Genomic DNA, 7,507 nt, shown 5'->3' with positions numbered 1-7,507 from the left:
CCCACTAGGCCAGGCCTCTGCAGCATCACCCGCCCGCGGAGGCAGCGGAGGCTGAGTCCTCTGCCCGACCCAGTGGAACTGGCGGCGACCGCGAGATGTGCTGCGGCTGCTTCCACGGCCTCTCCTGGCACCTCGAAGGCTTCCCTCAGCCATCACTGCCTGGAGCCCCCAGGGAGCCCCGTGCGCGCTCTGTGACATGGAAGACGGGACAAGCGGCTTCGTGGCTGCATGGGCTCTTCTCAGCCCTGCACCTTCGCTCAGACTCAGGGAATACACGCAACCGGTGCCCTTCAGGACGGTCCACCACCACCACCACCCCGCCCCCAGGAGCTGCCTACACTGTCCTGCTCTGCCTTCCTCTGTACTCACTCGGAGGAGGCCAGTGGTTACCTGGACTGGGAGGCAGGGGCCCTGGGATTCGAATTGAATTCATCACTGAGAAAGGCGTCAAACATCCAGCCACATGCTTCCCTGAGGCTGCTAGGGAGCAAGGCTGGACAGATCCAGACACTAGACTCCTCGCTCAGGGAAGGTGGCTTTACGGCTCCAATTACAAGTGAATTCAGAAAAACGACCAAACTTACCAGGTACCGAAGTGAGAAGGTGACGATCAGTTATGCAGAATATATTGCTTCTCACAGCACTGTTTCCAGGATGGCACTCTTCAGCCACTGAGCCACACCAGCCGGGCTGTGGTTAGTCTTTTGATTTTTAGAACAAGTAACACCTACTGGCATTCCACTTGTTTTTCTTTTAACTAAGTTGTCATCATATCATTTGGGAAAAAAATTAATTCTTAAAATCTATTTTGCAGAAAGGTATCGAATCACTTATCTAAACAGAAGTGCAAATACGGCCTATGGACTTGCCCTGCCCTAAGTGGAATGCACAGAGCCGTGACCTCTTTCTGCCGGCGGTGGACCCAAATGCTTCCTACTGTGCTTACAGAACTGTGCCACTGACACTGTCCCACACAGTCAGGTCACACTGAAGGAGCCGTGGGCTGGGAGACAGTGCTGCCCTCGTTAGCTGTGGGACCTGAAGCAAATCACTTTACTTCTCTGTGCTTTCCAGAGGTAAATAGGGATGCAAAATGGGGATAACTCTATGAACCCCAAGATTAAATGGGATCACATCATGGAGGTCTCAGCTTAAATGCCCCCTGCTCCGGGGGGCAGTGGCGGATGCTGTTAGAGGAGTTAGCTAGACACGCAGGCAGAAGGGCAGGGTCCGTGGCAAACAAGGGCAGGTGGACTCAGGCAGGGCAAACAGGACAGTGCGAGCAGCCTAACCACAGGAACCACCATGCTGAAATAACAGAATGTTTTTTGACACCAAGCAGGAAGCATGGGAACCCGCAGAAGGCCTGCAGCAATAGGTGAACTGATACTTAGGAACAGAGGAAGTTCAGGTCTGCTGCTGGGCAGGAGGAGTGAGGGAACTAATCTGGTGGTGGCACCGCTAGATATAGAGCAGGCTTGTAGCACGTGTACACCCCTAGACCGACTAGCTCCGCTGGCAACCCATTATTTGGGGCCCCTCCCGGTGCGGGAGTCTGAATCTGCTTGTAATAAGTTTTCCAGGCTTTTGCAGGAAGCTCATTCTTCGGCGTTGCGACACGACGCGGGGGGGCGGGGGAACCTTTGGCTCAGGGTTCCGGTTATCAGTGTCACCCAGATCCCCTTCTCTCAGGCCTGAAGCACCAGTCCCCAAGCTGCTGCCAGTGTTGGCAACTGACAGCTCCCAGCTAGACCCCTTCCTAGGTTTCCCTCCACTGTCTGCCTGGTCCAAGGTCCCACTCACGCGTGCAAATACTGGCCAGAAGGAGAACCCAAAGCCCAGCCCTCTAGGCTGAGGCTTGCTGTGACTATGTAACAGCCCAGTTTCTCCCTCTTCCAGATCCTGCTTCCTCTCTTCCCCAAAGAGCTCCACAATATAATATCTGCATACTAATCTCCATCTCAGAGTCTTTCCAAAGGCCTGATTTGCAACAAGGGGCCCTTCCTGCCACACCAGATATTTAGAACCACCCCTCCTCTGCCTCTATCCCACTGCCCTTGTTACTATCTGAAAAAAAAAACAAAAACCGCCACTCATATATTTGCACATGTATTGTCTACCTCCCCAGTGCTTCAAAATATGCCCAGGAAGCAGTATCCTTGTGTATCTTGCTGTATCCCCAAGGCTGTGACATTCAGTAGGCACTCACTAAATACTTGTTGGATAAAAGAACGTGAGGTGTAAAGAGCTTCCAGTTTAATAAATACAATGAGCTGTAATAAACATTAGCTTATAGCCCTAGCTGGTTTGGATCAGTGGATAGAGCATCGGCCTGCAAACTGAAAGGTCCCAGGTTCGATTTCAGTCAAGGGCACGTGGGTTGCGGGCAGGAGGCAGCCAATCAATAATTTTCTCTTATCATTGATGTTTCTATCTCTTTCTCCTTCTCCCTTCCTCTCTGAAATCAATAAAAAAATATATATTTTTAAGAAACACAGCATATATATTTGTAAGAACTCAATCTGTGCTTTAGAAGGAAAACTTAAAGATAAATATGCCATAGGACTAATTCAGTGAATCATTTATCAACAAATTAATGGATCTTGCCTCAGTTGACATTTCCGTTTACAAACTAATGGCATACTTACTTAACTGCCTCCATTATGGGTTCTCAACTTTTCCAAGGAGTATTTTTAACATGAAAAAAAGCAATTTTTTAAAAATTAACACAATCACAGAGCATTTGTAGGCACTAGCATACATATTATGTAAGCTAATAGCTCATAACTAAGGAACTAGCCATCAATAAAATAAACAGATTAGTTCAAAAACAGAAACTGTTGTCCTAGGCCACAGAGATTCACATGTTGATTCTTATAAAGCTCTAAGTCATCAAAGCTTCAAGTCAGGAGATCTGGGCTCTAGTTCAAGCTGCACCTTCAACTCATCAAAGGACCTGGGTCAAGTTACCACAATTCTCTAGTCCTGAGTGTTCTCACATGTTTAATGAGAATGAGGCTTTCTATCAACTCTTTTAACTTTGCAGTTCTTTGTGCCTCTATTCACTGATTGATATACATCAGTGATGTACTGATGTCAGGGAAGACAACATGGGCTATACTACTAGCTGTAGTTAACATAAGCCTAAAAGGTCCTATTACTTATAGGGTACTTGTGGTGAAAAATAGATAAACTATGTGTGATTACTTATTGGGCTATCTGAGTTCAAGGTCATACTTAAACTGATTTTTATGAGATTGGATTAAGGAAAATAAGCTTGAAGCCAATGTATGGTAGAATGTGTATGGTTACCTTTGATCTAGGAGGTGAGATACATTTCACTGGGCAGTGTTTCTAAGAATGTTTCCTCCAGTGTCTTTTAGAAATGCAATGGTCCCCTTTCTTCAGGTGTGTGAACATGAAAAGCCAAATTCTACAATTGTATGAAAGAGTGAAAGGCCAAGACACTCTTGAAAAAGATTTGCTGTAACAAATTTCAAGACAATACTGTGGGATTGGAAAAGGGCTAAATTAATTTTAAAAAGGAGCTATAGCTCTCAAAAACAGATCTGTGTACATGAGAAAACTTCACATGTAACAGAGGAAACATTGCCAAACAATGGGGAAAGGATGGGCTATTCAATAAATGGTGCTGGGTTAACCTTACATATGTCTCCTTTTCCCCCCATTGACCTCTCCTAAGTCACTTCCACCCGAAAAACATGCCCTCACCCCCCTACTGTCTGTATCCATATGTTATGCTCATATGCATGCATACAAGTCCTTTGGTTGATCTCTTACCGCCCACCCCCACCCTCCCATGCCTTTGCTCTGAGGTTTGACAGAATGTATGATGTTTCCATGTCTCTGGATTTATTTTTGTTCATCAGTTTATGTTGTTCATTATATTCCATAAATGAGTGAGATGACATGATATTTATCTTTCTCCGACTGGCTTATTTCGCTTAGCCATAATGCTCTCCAGGTCCATCCATGTGGTTGCAAATGGTAAGAATTCCTTCTTTTTTACAGCAGCATAGTATTCCATCGTGTAGATGTACCACAGTTTTTAAATCCACTCATCTGCTGATGGACCCTTACGCTGTTTCCAAATTTTAGCTATTGTAAATTGTGCTGCTATGAACGTAGGGGTGCATATATCCTTTCTTATTTGTTTGTCATATAGGGCTTTTATTATGTTGAGGTATGATCCTTCTATTCCCACTTTGCTGAGAGTTTTTATTAAGAAAGGGTTTTGGATTTTGTCAAATGCTTTTTCTGCATCAATTGATATGATTATGTGATTTTTGTCTCTCAATTTGTTTATGTGATGTATCACGTTTATTGATTTGTGGATATCTTACCAGCCTTGCACTTGGTTATGGTGTATGATCTTTCTAATGTAATGCTGGATCCGGTTTGCTAGAATTTTGTTGAGCATTTCAGCATCTTTGTTCATCAGGGATATTGGCCTGTAATTCTCTTTCTTTGTAGTGTCTTTATCTGGTTTTGTAATTGGGGTAATGCTGGCTTCATAGAAAGAGCTTGGAAGTGTTCCTTCCTCTTGAATTTTTTTGGAATAGTCTGAGGAGGATAGATTTTAGTTCTCCTCTGTGAAGCTGCTGGGACCAGGGCTTTTGTTTGCTAGAAGATTTTTGATTACTGCTTCAAATTCTTTGCTAGTTATCAGCCTATTCAGATTTTTTTTTATTCTTCCTGATTGAGTTTTGGAAGATTGTATTTTTCTAGGTATATGTCCATTTTGTCTAGGTTGTCCAGTTTGTTGGAGTAGAGTTGTTCATAATATTTTTTTTTACAATCTTTTGTATGTCTGTGGAAGTCGGTGTTACTTCACCTCTTTCATTTCTGATTTTGTTTATTTGGGTCCTCTCTCTTGTTGGTGATCTAGTTTCATTTTTTTTGCATGTATCTGACCAAATTTCCCAGCACCATTTATTGAAGAGACTGTCTTGACTCCATTGTATGCTCTTGCCTCCTTTGTCAAATATTAACTGAGCATAATGGCTTGGGTCAATTTCTCTGTTCTCTGTTCTGTTCCATTGGTCTATATGTCTGTTCTTGTGTCAGTACCAGGCAGTTTTGAGAACCATGGCTAGGTAATATCGCTTGATATCTGGTATTGTGGTCCCTCCAACTTTGTTCTTCTTTCTCAGGATTGCTGTGGCTATTCGGGGTCTTTTTTTATTCCAGATGAGTTTGTTCTAGATCTTTGAAATATGCCGTTGGTATTTTAATAGGGATTGCATTGAATCTGTAGATTGCTTTGGGTAGTATGGACATTTTAATGATGTTGATTCTACCAATCCATGAACATAGTATGTTCTTCCATTTGTTTATGTCTTCCTCTTTCTCTTTTTTCAATGTCCTACAGTTTTCTGAGTACAGGTCTTTTACATCCTTAATTAAGTTTATTCCTAGTTAATTTTTTTGGTGCAATGGTAAATGGGATTTTTTTTTTCATTTCTCTTTCTGTGAGTTCACTATTGGTGTATAAAAAGGCCATAGATTTCTGGGTGTTAATTTTATATCCTGTTACATTGCCAAATTCATTTAAGTCTAGTAGTTTTTTGATGGGGTCTTTACAGTTTTCTATGTATAATATCATGTCATCTGCGAATAATAACAATTTTACTTCTTCTTTTCCAGTTTGGATGCCTTATATTTCTTCTTCTTATCTGATTGCTATGGTTAACACTTCGAGTACTATATCCAGCAGGAGTGGTAAAAATGAGCATCCCTGTCTTGTTCCTGTTCTTAGGGGAAATGATTTTAGTGTTTGCCCATTGAGTATGATGTTGGCTGTAGGTTTGTCATATAGGGCTTTTATTATGTTGAGGTATGATCCCACAATTCCCACTTTGCTGAGGGTTTTTATCAAGAAAGTGTGTTGGATTTTGTCAAATGCTTTTTCTGCATCAATTGATATGAGAATGTGATTTTTGTGTCTCAATTTGTTTATGTGATATATCACGTTTATTGATTCGTGAATAGTGTACCAGCCTTGCATCCCTGGAATAAATCCCACTTGCTCATGGTGTATGAGATTTCTAATGTAATGCTGTATCTGATTTGCTAGAATTTTGAGGATTTTAGCATCTATGTTCATCAGGGATATTGGCCTGTAATTCTCTTTCTTTGTGGTGTCTTTATCTGGTTTTCGGATTAGGGTAATGCTGGCTTCATAGAAAGAGCTTGAAAGTGTGCCTTTCTATTTTTTTTCTGGTTTATTCTTAAATGTTTCTTGATCTAGTATTGCAAAGAGGAAAGGCCATAATCTCTTTGTTCCCAATTAGAAAGAGCTTTTTGTAACTCACAGATAAAAGCGTATTTCTTTCTAACATAATCTCAATTAAAATGTGCTTCTTCATAATTTGATGAAAAATATCTAATCTTAGCCCTCTCTGTATGTTGAATATATTTAAAAGTTGACAAAGTCCTATGATACAAATGGATGTTGTTGACCCAACCAAAGTGAACCTGGAATGGTTCACAAATATTTGAAAACCTGCATTGGGCCTTTGTTTGTCCATGGCCCATAGGTTCCTGCCAAACAGGTTCCTGCAGTTTGGAATGAAGGCCACTCTAAGCTCTGTTAATCACTTTCCTTTATCAAAGCTACAAGTCACCACTCTTGATGCTGTATATAGTTTCACAAAATCCTGATATTTGTCTCCTGCAGCTTGGTCTAATTCACTAAGGGGAGAAACAGCTTGTTTTTTTTCTGTCAGTAAAACTCCTTGGCTTCAGTCCTCTGTGCATATTCTGAGTTTTTCATCTCTGGAGTGCAGATTTCAATTTTTTTTTATTCTTCCTGATTGAGTTTTGGAAGATTGTATTTTTCTAGGTATATGTCCATTTTGTCTAGGTTGTCCAGTTTGTTGGAGTAGAGTTGTTCATAATATTTTTTTTTACAATCTTTTGTATGTCTGTGGAAGTCGGTGTTACTTCACCTCTTTCATTTCTGATTTTGTTTATTTGGGTCCTCTCTCTTTGTTTCTTGGTGAGCCTGGCTAAAGGTTCATCAATCTTGTTTGTCCTTTCAAAGAACCAGCTCTTGGTTTCATTGACCTCTTGTATTGTTGTTGTTTTTTTTTGTGTGTGTGTGTGTGTGTGTGTGTGGTTGTTGTTGTTGTTGTCGTTATTGTTGTTTTTGGCCTCTATGTTATTTATTTCTGTTCTGATCTTTAGTATTTCCTTCCTTCTGCTTACTCTGGGTTTTTCTTGTTGCTCTCTTTCTAACTCTTTAAGTTGTAGGGTTAGATAATTTATTAGCAGTTTTTCTTGCTTTTTGAGGTAGGCTTGTAGAGTACTGCCTTCACTGTGTCACATAGATTTTGGATTGTTGTGTTTTCATTGTCATTGGTTTCCAGGATTCTTTTTATTTTTTCTTTGATCTCTTTGGTAACCCAATCATTGTTTAATAGCATGCTATTTAGCCTCCAAGTGTTTGATTTTTTAATTGTTTTTATTGTAGTTGATTTCTAAT

The sequence above is a fragment of the Myotis brandtii genome, unplaced genomic scaffold (genome assembly GCF_000412655.1).
Source record: "Myotis brandtii unplaced genomic scaffold, ASM41265v1 scaffold1074, whole genome shotgun sequence".
Taxonomy (NCBI): Eukaryota; Metazoa; Chordata; class Mammalia; order Chiroptera; family Vespertilionidae; genus Myotis; species Myotis brandtii.
Note: the sequence above shows the minus strand (reverse complement) of the source record.